Source organism: Notamacropus eugenii, chromosome 4 (genome assembly GCF_028372415.1).
Source record: "Notamacropus eugenii isolate mMacEug1 chromosome 4, mMacEug1.pri_v2, whole genome shotgun sequence".
In the NCBI taxonomy this organism is placed as follows: Eukaryota; Metazoa; Chordata; class Mammalia; order Diprotodontia; family Macropodidae; genus Notamacropus; species Notamacropus eugenii.
The window spans coordinates 354472982-354488790 of record NC_092875.1 but is presented as its reverse complement, the minus strand read 5'-3'; positions in this window follow the sequence as shown (position 1 = coordinate 354488790).

The window sequence follows — 15809 nt, the reverse complement described above, 5'->3', positions numbered from 1 at the left end:
ATTGTCCCTTTTAATCCAACAAGCTCTTAGTAAAAACTTAAATGAAAGAGGAATTTTTAACACAAGGATGTAATTTGGCCTCAGAGATATTATTGACAGTTGGTGAGTTGGAGCTCATGACTAGGTTATGACCATGACAGTTGAAGGATATACTTTATTAAAAGAAATTTAATATGTATAAAGAACTCATAGTGTTTGTCTTGTAAAGGAAGCATCTTGAGAGGGTAGGTAGAGAGAGGATATGGATACAATAGCTGAGACCAAAGCAATGATGAGTCCCAGACACTGACCATGACAGCTGTCTTTAAGTATTTGAAGGGAGAGCATCATGGAAGAAGGTTAAAACTTTTGTTTTTTATTTTTCCTGTTGATCACCAGAGGGCAGAACTAAGAACAATTAAGTGGACATTGCAGAGAGATAGATATAAGCACCGTGTAAGGAAGAAAATGCTAGATTTCCCTTGAGAAGGAGTAGGCTCTCTATTATTGAATATGTTTAAGGAGAGGCTAAATGACCAGGGATGCTGGAGAGGGAATTTCGCTATTCTATTCTGTTATGGCTTGGACCTAGTGTACTGCATCGCCTCTCTACTCTTTTCTTAAAGATTTCCTGGAATGGATGCTCCCTAACCTCAGTGGTCCATTTTAATGCTTTATTATACATTTTCCATAGAAGACTTTTCCAATTTATCGGAAAACTTCATCTTTTTCATTTTCTATCTTTAGGATATTAATACACCTTAAGGTATGTTATGTATATATATTATTATTGTCATTTATTATATTATTCAGAAATTTATTATTATATTATTTGAACCTAACTTTATATGACTAGAGATTGTTTGAACTCAAAATATCATTTTTATCCCAGAAACTCTCCAGAAATGCCAGAGATGGCAATAAGGAATTTTGAGTTCCCCCAGGTCCTAGATTGAACCCAAACATTTTTGTTTTGGGTCTCCACACCCTTGTCTTACTTTGAGTCCACCCAAGCTTGTGTTTGAGGTTACCTTGTGTTTTGATTTTACCCAGATTTTATTGAATGTTTGTATTTATTGATATTCATCTCACTCTAACCTGCTTTCAAGTTGCCCTCTCAGCAAAATTATTTAACTTTGTTCTGTGTGGTTTGTGTGAGAGTATCTTTGTCTAAATCTTATATAATGTAAACTTCACAAAGGCTAAGGAGAGGGTGGCATACCTTCTTTGTGCCTCACTTTCCTCTACGAAATAACTTAATAAATTTCTAAAACTATTTCAGATTTTGGGTTCATCCTCATGAATAACAGCTGTCTTTTTGTTATCTTTCCTTCTTAATATGTAGGACCTTAGACAATGAACTTAAAAGTACCTTAGAGGTCATTTAGTCTAACCCTCTCACTTTCCAGATGAAGAAACTATGGGCCAGAGTTGTGACTTTCCTGAGGTTACCCAGGTAGAACCAGGATTTGAAACCACTTCATTAAACTCCCAAGTCAGCACTCTTTTTACTGCACCATGCAGCCTCCTTTTATAATTGTACATTTATTTAATAATGACTTCTACTCTACTCCTTACTGGCAAGTTGTTATAATACTGAGATCTGCTTATATCCACCCTGGAGGTTTCTGTTGACTTGAATTGTTGGTCATTTTAGTTACAATAAAGTAGAAAATTATAGAACATTGATTACAACAGCTAGAGGGGCTTTTCCCCTAAGGTGATATTCTTGGTAGTTGCTATGTATGGTGGATCATCACTTTGAACTCAGTGAGCACATATTCAGTAGATATCTGAGTGCTTACTCTGTTTTTGTGTTAACTTCCCTGGACCTCAGTCTCTGCATCTGTGTGACCAAGTTGATCACCTCTAAGGTTTCTCCTAGAGAGGTTTAGACACTAGAGGATAGAGTTGGACAGGACTCTATGGGTCATCCAGTCCAACTCCTTCATTCACAGATCAGAAAACTGAAAGTTAGATAAATTAAGTGACTTGACCAAGGTAAAATAATTAGTAAATGGCAGGATTTGGACCCATACAAAGCCATTAACATATATCCCAAGCCATTAGTTATTAGAAAGTCTAAATGAGTTAATACAGAAACCAAAGTGTTAAGTTCACAATTCCTGGGCAACTATTAGCACAATATCTTATGAAACATTTTATGCTCTTGAGAAGAAAAATATTCCTTCTCTGGTGTCTCCCTTATGATGTGTTCTTCATCTATTCCAAATATTTCGAATCCTAGAGTGAGTACAATGGTAGGGTGAAGGAGAACAAGCAGTAAGCTGAGTCAAAGGGCCTTGTCATTCACTACCCATGTAACCTTGCTCTACCTTTCTGAGCCTTAGCTTCCTCATCTATAAAATGAGGTCATCAGACTGGATGGTCTCTAACATTCTGTCCCTATGTATCCTTACTTATTTCAATCATCTCCTCCCTTTGCCAGCCTCCTCAGTGAATCATTTTCATTTTTTAACCTCTTTCTTCCGCCTCTCTTCCTGTCTCCTTCTCCGCATACATACCACATACACACACCTCACACAACACACACTCCCCCCAAATATACACTGACATTCTTCCTCCAACACACATACATCTCCTTTTGGGTTTTCCAATCATTTTTTCCCCATTAATTTCCTTACATTTTTAAGGGAAAATATAGGAAATGTGTGGTTGATATTTTTTTTCTAAGAGAAAAAAACAGAAATAGAATGTTAGGAAGCTCAAGTGGGCAATTTGGGCTTATTCTGTGAAAATTCTATCATCTTACCACCCACACAACCTCCTTTCCCTGCCAAGGTCTCTTTGTTATGACAGTGCCTGCTGGGCCCCATGTGCATTGCAGATCAAGGCCAGGCAACAACAAGCTGGAGATGAACCTTCCAAGGAGGCATCTTTGCACACAGAGCACTAGGGAGTGGGGGTGGTGATCAGGGAGGATAAAAAAAAGCACTTCCTTATGCTAATCTCCTCTCCACTGCAGAGAAAAAGTAAATATAGAGGATAGATACAGACAGAGACATTTCTGAATAAGTCTGGTTTATAGAGTTGGTTCATGATCTATTTGTGAGGGAGAAATGTCTGCTTTCTATTTTAATTCTGTCAGGCAAACTTAGACCAGAAACCAGAATCGTTGCATGTATTATTACTGTATATAGTCACTATTAGCTTCCTCTCCCCTGATGGTAATACTCCCAGCGCACACTTTGAATGGTATACCCAATTTCATGACGACTGAATGAATAATGTATGAAAGGCAACCCAATGGGATAGACCTGGTATCTAATGATGGCTTTATTCTCTTAGTTAGGTGGCCATGGGCAAGTCATGCAATTCTTGGTCTGTTTCTATATTTGTCCCGCCTACCTATCAAAGGATTCATGTGAGAAACAAATGAGATATTGTATATAAAAGCACTTTTTAAAATGGTCAAGCTCTCCACAAATGTATTATTAATGACAACCATACTAATAATGCTTTGATGATGGAATATTCTAAAGGATGCATATTTTAAATACAAACACTAGAGTTTGTCAGCAGCTTTAGAGACAGTAAAATCTTTCCTCAGATCTATTATAGAAGCTGGTGACACATTTTGATGATTTCAGAAATTAGCTGGTATGGTATTTTAGGTCTATACTGGCTAAGATTTGAGAAGAAAGTAATTAAAATCACTGGAACCACCTACATATTTTTCAAATGTAGTTCAGAGGCTGCCAACCATTTAAACTGAGATGACGTCTTCGTTTTTTTTTAATTGTTCCTATTCCAGTTTTCGCCTTAATTGATTTTATCTCTATTTAACCATTCAGGATGTCTACAAAATTCTCTATGTGGAAAGACAGTAATAGGAATGCTATAAAGTAGCTCAATTCTGCTAGGCAAAATGTGACTAAAGATATGCTTTGATAAAAATGAACATGAAAAATTGAGAGCAAAAGGAAAGTATTTGTAATGATAGAAAAGGGCATGAGGAGAGAACAATCAATTGAAAGAAAATAAAAGTTACTAAGAAAGTGGAGAAGAGGGATTGAGAGGTTTTTATGGCTTTCTGCATTGTTCTTTTCCAATAAAGGTATGTATTACACTTGACCATGTAGGATTATAATAGGATCAAGATGGCCAGGAAAGGCAAGGTTATTTCTAAGAAGAAAGCATTTCTCTCTGAGGAATTATGGTGATGAATTCATTCTGTCAGTTGTTTATTTCCCTTGGAAATCAAAACATTTTCATACTACCAGTCCTTTTATCTTCAGCTCTCCCATTTAGTATTCAGCAACTCCACTGTGGGATTGTTAATGGCAAGAGAGGAGTGAGATTTAGGTAACTGAAAAGTCACCACCTGAAAGGTAGCTATTGTTGCTGGCAAGAGTTTGGAATATTTCCCTGCAGTTGGAGGGTATGCCTTGCTTTGAACTGAGTATCGGAAAATCCTTCAACAAAACAGATAAATTTGAGGGATGATTATTCACTTGGCAAGGAGATTTAAGGCAGTATTTCCTTAAATTACCCCCTTGGCAATACAGAATATGGCCTTTCCACTTGGTGAACATTTGTATTTTTTTTCATAAATGGACTAATGAAATCAGTTCAAGCCTTCCTCCAACTAATTCACTTGACCTAAGCCAAGTCCCCTATCTGTCTCTTGGTTCCTCTGTCATGGAATGAAGATACCATTGTCTTTATCACAGGACTTTTGGAAGCAATAACACACTAACAACTGTAAAACACTATGAAGTCTAGAGATGAAAGCTGATGCATAAAACCTACCATCTGCCTTCCCCTAGGGGATATTATGGAGATTAATGAGGGCATGTATATTGAATGCTTTGGACTTCCTGCATGGCAGGAACTATCAGAGGATAAAATATAATTAAGTTAAGCATACTCTAAGGCAAGGTTCCAGTCACATCCCAGTTACCTGTGAGTCACAGAGTTGATAAGGTGCTTTTAGACCCATCACTTTAAGATCCACTGATGACAGGAGTGGGATGCAAGGAATACTTGTGTTCAAACATCCATGGTGGCAATGCCAAGGACCTAGCAGCCTCAAGGATTAAGCAGATGATTCAGGACAAGGCTTCTGGTGCTTTCAAAAGATATTTATCTTTTCTGTTGATTTCTGTGAAGGTATGTAGGGTCATGACTGGAAAAGATAGTGAAGTAGGTTAAGTTTTTCTTCAGTTTATCGTCTACTCTACTTCCATAACTTCTCTTTCTGAATTAGTTCCCGTTTGTATTGCCTTTCCTCCCACATGTTGGTGACCAATGATGTGGTTATTAATTAGGGCCCAATTCATAAAATCAGACCATAACCAATTGTACGTGCTACATCCCCATTCTTTAGCACTATTTTTATCCCAGCTGAGATTTTCCTTAAAATCTAGCACAAAAGGTAGTAAATGCATATTATCCAAGTGAGAAGAGAGGTTTTTTTCTTCTTTCTTCTTTCTTTTTTCTCTCCTATCTTTTCAGTGATTTTATACTACTGGGTTCCTTTTGCCAGAAGGAAAACAGGTCTTACAAGTAACTAACTGTATATTAATTTAACATTATTCTTTTCAGATGCATTTGAACTTTAAAAGAAGTCTGAGATAAATGTACATTAAAGAACAAAGCTTTCCTAGCAGAATTTAAGACAGGTAAGCCAATGGTGGAGATAGTAGGAGGAAGGGAAAAAAAAGAAGACATCTCAGTGGCCTCAAATTACAACATGTAGGAAACTTACACTCATTAGATCGTCTATTTAGAGCAGAAAGGGATCTTAGAGGTCATCTAGTCTAGAAATGTCAAATCCGAGGCCTATAGGTGATACTTGACCCACAAAACTCCCAAGTGAAGCCTGAAGCAGATCAAAATGCAATTGAGAAATGTTTAACACAATAAAAATATAATGTAACATAGATAATGCTAATTTGTGGTTTTCTAATTCCACATGAGAGACAAGTATCCATTTCTATTTGAGTTTGACACCTCTGATCTAGTCCATTCCCATTATTTTATAGATGAGGTCCAAGAACACCCAGATAGTGGCAGTGATGGATTTCAAACCTTTTAACTCCAAATCCAGGGACATCTCCAATGTACCACATCTACCTCATCCTTTGCTAAACATGTTTCAGGATAAAAGGATGTTTCAGGATATTTTAATAAGGACATTAATATACTAGAGAGTATCTGGAGGAGAAGAGGGACCTAGAAAGTATATTACATGAATTTTGGTTGAAGAAACTGGAGTCTAGTTTGGAAAAGAGACTACTGTGGAGACATGATAGGGGTCTTCTAGCATCTGCAGGGCTGGCATGAAGGAAGTTAGTTAGACTTGTTTGCTTTGACCCCAGTAGAACTGGGAGCCATAGGTAAATATTACAAAGAAGCAAATCTAGGCTGCATGTAAGGAAAAACTATAATGATTAGAGCTATACAAAGGAAATGTGCCTCCTCTGGAGGTAGAGAGTCCTCTTCTTGGGAATGTTCAAGCAAAGGCCAGATTTCCATAGAAGTGATTCTTTTCATTGGGTTGGGCTATGGTAGATGTCAATATTCCCTCCAACTCTGAAATTCTGCGCTTCTTAGCTCCAAGCAGTAGCTTGGACTCACTCACTACTTATTTTGAGCAAGTCATTTGTGTAATACTAATTTAAAAAAGAGGGATTTAACTCATTATATTTAAAACTAGACTTTAAGGGACAATGGGGAAGAAATGACTTGAGATGCAATATCATTATTTTTCCTATTCTGCTTGTTAGCTACATTTTAAAGTGGCAACATTATTTTAGATTACTTCAAAAAAAAATCTAAGAGGGAAAAGATATTTTTGAAATCCATCTACCCTACTACTAACAGAGATGTTACTAAAAGACACAGAATGAATGGAAAATGTGGTGAACAAATATACACATAAATAAACGTTCTAATTATTTCTCTTTTTCTTCCTTTCTTTTTTGCTTTGTAGGACAAAAGTGAATAACAATTAAGGTAGTATGAAACTTGAATATTCTCAATACACCCTAAAATTTTCCATGTTGTGAGTAACCATTTTATAGAATTTTGGTGGTTAAATGAGTTTCTTTTTCTTGAGGAAAAGAGGTCAATAAATTTGAATATTTTGTGCTCTTGGCCTACTTAATAATCATTAATTGTATCCTTGTTTCATTCACCAAGAGAGCTACTAATGGTCTCAATCTGGAGGCTCAATTAATAAAATCAGACCACAACCAATTTTGTGTCCTACATCCCCATCCTTTAGCACTATCTTATCACAGCTGAGATTTTTAAAAAATAATCTAGCACAAAACATAGTGAGTGAATATTAACCAAGTGAAAAGAGAATGTTTTTCTTTCTTTTTTTCTTCTTTTTGTATTTTTCCAGTGAGGGAAAGGGTTCATGACATATCTGCGAACCACAGAATTATTTGTGTAGTCTTCTAAGGATGCATTGATTTAGGATTACACACACACACATACACACACACACACATACATACACACATCCATATCATCATATACATAGTTATATATGTGAGTATATATATGTGTGTGTGTGTATAAAACTGTATGTGCCAATATCCTAAAATGTCTGTATATCTTGATTTAAAAAAAATGCCCTCTGCATTAGCATTCATATCCCACAGTTACATATGAATTAAAACAGTGATTTAAACAGGTATATGTTGAAGATGCTGTTTCATCATGGACTTAATTTATGGAAATTTAGTTGATGATTTGATTTAATAGATTGTCCCAAGTTCAGTTACAGATTTAGAAGTCAGAAGTCCTTGGTTCTACATCTACTAGCACTTCATTTTTCTTAGCAGTTCCTAGCTACTCTTGTACCATTCTGTCCATTTGTAAAATAAGAGAAAGATATTTGCTATCTGTGTGGGACGATAGAAACACAATTCTATCTGATCCTAACATGTCACATAGTCAAAGAGTTCTGGGAGCAATTAACAGAATATCAAGGGATCTTTAAAAGTTGGAAATTAAGTACATAGAGGGAAGATCTATGGCCTGCCTTAAAAAGGAAGAAAAAAACTGGAGAGGAAGGTGGCATTTGAGCAATACATGACAATAAAAATAACTGGAATGGAGGCCACTTTATGGAAAAAAAAGAACACTATGAAGAAAATAGCAGAGGTTAGTCATAGAATGATAGAGATAACACAGATTAAAAATTGGATTTTTTTTTGTTAACTAAAGTGGGAAGAAAACTGGGTAAATCAGTGAAAATAAAATGAGGATATATGAAAAAGGCTTTGAAAAGGTTAATATTTCTATCTAAATGCAAAATAGTAAGATATAGTGTAACCACTTAAATGGAGTTAGACTATATCCAGTTATCACATAATTTTAGGTGCTAGGGATTAACAACATTTATTGATGAATGTATTTTAATAAAATAGAAGGCTTTTGGGCCATATATGATTATAAAGTGTCTAGGTGAGCCATTTAAACTTGCTGAATTAGATACTGTCATCATCCATGAAGAATGAATAATTCCTCAGTATGTTACTTGTCCTATAGGACTTTTGTGAGAATACAATGAAAAAGCGACTGTGTCTTGTTTATCATTGTATATCCTGAAAAGCATAACATACATGGTGTATCGCACATAATAGGTATACAGCAAGGGTTTGTTGAATGAATAAAAACACTTTGGAAAATTTAAAGTGCTATGAAAATATAGAGGAAGGAAACCCCTCTTTATTAAAGGCTACTACATAGAATGTGCTTTCTATGTTTTTAAAAATTGCTTAATTGAATGTTGTTCAGGAATGTCAAGGGGTTCATTTCTCTTGTAATAAACCTGATTTTCACATAAGTCTTGTGATGTTGTGTGACTGCCTGTTGACACAGTCCAGAGACTAAGTGGGAGGAAACACACATATATAGCACACACATAAATTTGTTATGACTGAGAGACTTCTTGAAAAATGTTGTGAGATCAACAGAAAACATGTCATCGGTTCCAAATATCATGAAAGCCCATTGTCTTCTTCTGGCAAGATTCTCACAAGCTGGCAGAGATAAGACTGGCACAGGCTAAGGAGCCATGGGGATTTTTTATATTCATGACAACAAAGGATTCAGACATTTTCACCTTATAATCTTTTCCCCACTTAGGGACAAGGCAAAATGAAATTAAAGTGTGACATTCACTTTAGCATGGGTACAGAACTCCAAGCTATTTAAGGCTCTCTTGTTGAGAGGACTTTACTCTATTTCAAAAAGGAAAAACTTTATAATTAAGGAAATTTTACATCTATAATCTCCAATTGAAGCAAAAATAGACTGGTTTGTTAACGCATTGTGCTTAGAAAGCAAAGACCATAGTTTCTATCCTTGTGGGGCTAATTAGTTTTATTGAGAAAAAACTCTCTCCCATTGCCATAGATTAAACACGGTCAACTACCTCACAAATGCGTGTTAGTGTTCAAAAGGAGGGAAAAGAGTGTGGATGGTTTGGCACTGATCCATAGCCAGGTCTAGTAAAAATAACTAAGAGATCATGCCTCACTAACAGTGGGTAGGTAGGTCAATATTGCCATATTCTCATATAAAAAAAAGGATTCACATCCAGCTGACATTCAATTAATCATTCTATAGCTGATGGCGTTTCCTCCTACTGTAAGAAAAACCATCAATCTGACTGCACAGTTCATCTTGCATTATGATGGCAAATCAGAAAGTGGTTGGCTCAGTTCGGTAACACTGACAAAGCTCATTCAACAAATGCTTTAAAACATAAAAAAGTAGACTCTGTAGCATTAGTGTGAGGAAAATTATCGTAGGTTCCTTTTTTTACCATTTGAGTTCAAAGCCTGTATATGGAAATTTAGCTACTCTTAAGTGTTGTTGTTATATATTTGTTTTCTCAAAGAAGTATTGTGCTAATTCAGTAATACATTACACTACAGTTTTGTGCTGAGTGCACAGCTTCAGTTTTGTTGAGAAACTTTAATGGGAATCTTTGGCAAACAAGTCTACAAATCTTTTTAATGCAAATGGCAGCTGAAAGAGAAGTCTTCTAAATCACGCAGACACTTAATTAGATTTGATTCAGTTACATTTCATTGATTTTTATAGAGAATACCCGTGACATGCTTCAAAGCCTCCATTTGGCAAACCACAAATAAATTAAAGCACAAAAGATCATAGAGCATCACATGACAAAAAACACAGCAACAATGGACCACAAAAGATAACGAATGTCAAGAAAACAGGCAAAAACAACTGAATTTAAACCATGCAAGTATGTAACAAGTATTCAGTATAAAGTCATTTACTGGATTGATATGTAAATAATTTAAATGCTTTCCCAAATCACTATTTTTCACTTTAGGAAACTGACCCTTAGTCTATCTTTCTCACACATACACTCACATTTATACATGCACACTCTTCCTGTATTAATTACTTGCCACTATTTTTCTAAATTTCTTATTTAATGCCATATTCTTTTTTTCCCCTTACACTGAGGATTGTAGATTAATAATTTTGGAAACAGCATACTCCAAGTACCAATGAAAATTATAGTTGAGATTCCCAATCTTCACAACAATCCCACTAAAGTATATCAGCATTCCACTACTATAATTATGGTGTAACATTTGCAAAATCAAAAGTTCATCAAAAGTCCAGGCAATCAGAAATAAGACAGGCACATCTGAGTTATATCATCATTTCTATTTATCTTTGTTAATGGTATCACCAATGACTCATCCAAGACTTAGAGATGAAAAGTGTTGGTGTGTCCACAAAATATGACAGTTGAACTCATACATAAGTGCCGCAGAAGAAAACACAATTTTAAGTTGTAAATTGACATTACATACCCAAATGCTTAGAAACATGACTAAAATTCAAAGTACAGATTATTGTACCCATGCTGTAAATTTCAAAGCATAACACAAGTAGCTAGTGACTTATTTACAAAAGCCACAATCATTGTATTGTCACTTTTTAAATCACAAGTACATCTTTAAGCACCTGCTCACTTCCTTTTACATTGGAAACTTTATTCCTTAGTTACATGTATACGTGTACAAACTAAGATCTCTTTAAGGACTGTCCAAAGTAGAGGCAATCTTCTATTAAATTTAGAATAGCTTACGTCTAGTTACTCTAAAAACCTGGTGAATTGTTGGACTAGAGATTTTTCTGCATGTAAAATCAATATAGATCAAAGTCCACTTCTATGCTGATTTGAAATGAGAATGAGGTGATGGTCTCAGTGCCTTCACAAGCCAGTTTTAATTTTCAGCTTATTTCTTCTTTAGGGTTTGAATGGAGCAATATGCCACTCATCTATTTATTTGTTAATTGAAGGAATGGGAAAATGGACTGCAATGTCCAAAGCTAGAAAAGCTTAAAAGAGCTATCTAGCAGTGGGAAAGAGTCAATCTGCTCACTCTTTTAGCATCTATTGTTAGGTTGACCCCATGAAGGTTTGGTATCTGGGCTCCAACAATTCAGTTAATGATATTTATGGCCCTATTTTGATACAGATATATATACATATACATATATATGTATATATATTTCTCTTTTGAGTTTTATTTCTTATTCAAAAACATTTATGTTCAGATAGCTTTGGTCATGTTTTATAGAACAGCAGATAAAACATGTCATGAACTTGGTCACCATTTGCTGCTTTCTTTAATACTGACCTTATGTAGCCCCTCTGCTTGGCAGTAATCCCTCTGCTACTCAGGTAGTTCCTGAAGTTATATCAATAACCATTACAGAATAAATCAGTAGCTTTTTCCTTTTAACAAAATGATGATTTATAAAGTTCAGAGGCTATCTCCCATTTGATCACTAAACTAAATTGTTATACTACTTCACTGTCCTTCAGAGGAAATAAGACAAAACCAAAATACAAGTGTCTATTTAAGATCAGCTACTTGGAACTCTAACACTGTCTAATACTATCACACCCTGATTAGGGCATGTCAGCTTACATACCTTGTCTTTTCTAATTCACTTTGACAAGTGGTAGGTCATTTTGAATAACTCACAAAATCCAACTTTGAACAACACTGACTTTCTAATGGTCTCCAAGATCATTTAGTGTGATTAGGTTTGAAATGCCTCATGGACTTGATCTATATTTTTATTACAATTATAAGGCTCATTCCCTCATAAACTTTGTTTCTGAATCATTAAGAAAAATAGCAGGACCCCATTATAAGTTCTGTTCCGGCAAGAATTTGGATTGGGCATGACATAATATGGGAGGCAGTATGGCCTAGTGGATAAGGAGTTGACCTCACAGTCAGGAAGATTTGGGTAAAATCCTACCCTTGACACATCCTGGCTGTGAGACTGGGTGAGTCACCTAATTTCTCAGTGCTCTATACAATTCTCCAAGACTAAATTGCAGAGAAGGTGTCCATCTGCACTGGTAGAAGTTCTGCACTAACTCAATGAAATTACATGTCTAAGAAGCACAATGTAATGCTTATCTAACGCAATGTCATTACAAACATGGCATAATGAAAAACATTGAACCTGACATCAGGAGAGAGATTTGTTTTTGAGCATCCCAGTTTCACTTCTGTGTGGCCTTTGGTAAATCATTTCCCCTGTCTGGGTCTCAGTTTCCTCATTTGTAAAATGGAGGTATTAGACTAGATAATCTGTCAATTGTCTTCCAGCTATTACACTCTAAGAGAACAACATATGGCAAAAATCCAATATTCCACAGTTAGCCTATAGAGTTACTTCTCATCTTTTTTGACAAAAATCCTAGAAAGCAAGAGTTATTACTATTCCCTATCATTGGCATTATAATGGAATGCCACTGTACCATTTTCTCAAAATGGTGGCAGTACTTTTCTAAGAGTGCTAGCCATAAAGGTCATAGGACCATAAATTTAGAGCCAGAAGGAATGTTAGAAGTCACCTAGTCCAACTCCTTCATTTTATAGATGAGGAAACTAAGGTCTAGAGAAGGGAAGTGATTTTCTTAAAGTCACAGAGGTTGTCAGTGGCAGAATTAACACTGAACCCAGAGCGTCTGACTTTAAATCCATTGTTATTTCCATTATACCACACTGCCTCCCAAGGGATACATAATCATTTTGCTTCTCCCTGCTCCATACTGAGGTACATATTTTTTGATCATGGATGTCAACACAACTTTAACCAATCTCATGTCCTTTTTTTTTTTTTTATCACTTAACCATGCTATGGGGGACTATTACTTCCCAATTTAGAATATGATGGCATGATCAAACTACCTCACTCTTACCCCATCTAATGAATATAGGAGTGAAGCAGTCAAATGCAATGTGTAGATGAAGGGAGAAAAGGAGAAGAGAATGAAAGTAATGGGCTGTACCCTTCTCCAACCCCTATTCTATGGCAGATTTACTTGAGGCTATTTTCTAGTCAAGAAGACAGAGGATCCAGTTTATTACTTTAAGTGTGCTACAGGGTCCAGGATTACTTTCAGAGGTACTGTAGTCTAAAGGGAAACAAACAAAAAAAAGTTCTGGGTGGGAAGTTTGACACACTTGGCTAACTGTGTAATTTAGTCTCTCTGTTCCTTGACTTTCACATATGAAACAGGAGTAACAGCCATTTCTACTTGATTCATGGCAATAATAATAAAGGCTCTACATTCATCTGGCTTTATTTCACTCTTTCCCAACCCTCACCCTTCTCTAGTCACATCAAATTCTCATGATCCTCTAAGGACATCATTCTCATCTTCACTTCTATGTCTTTTACCACTGGTTACAAAGGAGGATTAAGATTTTTTTTTATAGATAGCAGCAAGGAGGAAGGGAAAAGGGATATTTTTAGATGGTGTGTCAACCTGGAGGACTTAGAACTACATGAGACAAATTGCCAGGAGTTTGGGGAGACCAGAACTAAAAAAATGGTACTTAAATGCTGAAAAGGAGGCAGCAGGATTTTCACTTACATGTACCCTCTATCTTCTCCTTCCTACATCATGCATTCCTTCTCCCCTTCTCTAACCCCACCTGCTACCCTCATTCTAGGTCCCAGGACTCAAAACTTAGCCTAGTTCTATTAGAACGCTAGTTCAGGTACACAATGGACTGGTCTGGAAACCTAATCACGCAATTCAATGTTGTTTCTTTCAAAAAATTCTTCCAAGTTCCAAATTGATTTAGAAATTAATTTTCTCAGTGCCATCTGTTTTTAAGTAGAGGACTGTCTGTACACAACATTTGGCTAGCACTGGTGAGAGCATATTGAAAATCAGAAATAAGGAGATCATGCAGAGACAAATTATTGCAGAATGAAGGAGCTTGGTGTTCAGGTGATGCACAAGTGTAGTCATGTTTATCTCTTTGTGAAAGGGTTCTCCCTCATTCTCCCAGCCTGGAATTTGTGGGCATTGCTGCCTCTAGTTCATTTAGGTTACTCCAAATACATGAATGTATGGGAACTTGTATCTAGTGAAAATTTGCACCCACTATACTAGGTTTTCTTTTATGGCCTGTCTGAAGGAGTTATAGCTTTCCCAAGTACTGCATTATTTATTCTTGTTATTTGTGGGATCACCCCATCTTAGCTTCCTGGGTGATACTCTTAAACAAGCTACTTTATCCCAGCAGGAAGACTAAGAAGGATCTCTTTCAAAGGGATGGCATGAAATTTAATGTCAATGTTTGTAAAATTATGCTTGGACCAGACAGCCAGAACGTGACCCATAGAAGTCATAAAAATGAGTCAATAGCCAGGTTCAGCTGTTTTTGACTAACATTGGCCACATTTGCCTACAGGCCAGAAAACCATCTCTACTCACAACTGAATGCACACATCTAGATCCTGGGAAAGGAAGGACATAATAGATAAATTTCAAAAGTGTATTATAGTTTTAGAGCTAGGAGAAGCCTTAGAGATCATCCAACCCAACCTCCAAAATTTACATAACAGGAAACTGAGACCCCAAGAGATTAAGTGCCTGGCTTGGCCTTGGGTACTGCTAACAAAGAGCAAGGCCAGGATTCAGACTCAGTATTTTGGACTCCAGAATAAATCCTCTTTCCATTGTACCATACTGCTTCTTCAATTTTCTTGTTCAAACAAAAAATAAACTCTATTGCAGAAGAAAAAAAATGACTTGTCTTTATTCTAATGTTATTCCTTTACTTAAGGCAATGGCAGGAAAATCCTAATAAACTACAAAACACTGATTCTTTCTAATTAAAATTCTTTCCAGACCTGGAATTAGGATCTTCCAATAAGAAAACCACTGGTGCCAAAGAGGTTTTTTTAGTTTACTATTAAGAAAAAAATAATGTAAAAGTTGCCAATGTTCAGGGGAGCAGATGTTTTCCAAATTTTAAAAACAATAAACTGGATAAATTATTCATGCTCCATTTTACAGTGGCTTTTTAGTCAAACCAACTCATTCCTTGGTTTTCATTTGGCATCTTTCTCCTTATAGTAAGAATGCCACAAATGATGCTCTCCTTGTAGAGAGCTTTGTAAGTTCAGTACACTTAAAGTTTTCTCCTAGATAACCTTCCACTCACTTGTATGGAAATTGGAGGCACTGATTCCATAAGTGACCAGTGTAGGGCATCAAATCTGAAGGCGATGAATGAGGCAGGAATGGAATCTAGACTTAGGACTTTTAGATACACAATAAGTTAGGTGGTTTTATGCTGCCTCATATTTTATAAATCATAATGATAAATAATGTGCAGAAGACATACACAGAGGTACAAGCAGATGCTGGAAATCAAGTGTATTTCCCCTTTCACATACGTAGCTACTGGACAAACAATGTTGAAGATAATGTTCAAACTCAAGGGTTACAACTCTTATTATTTCATCAT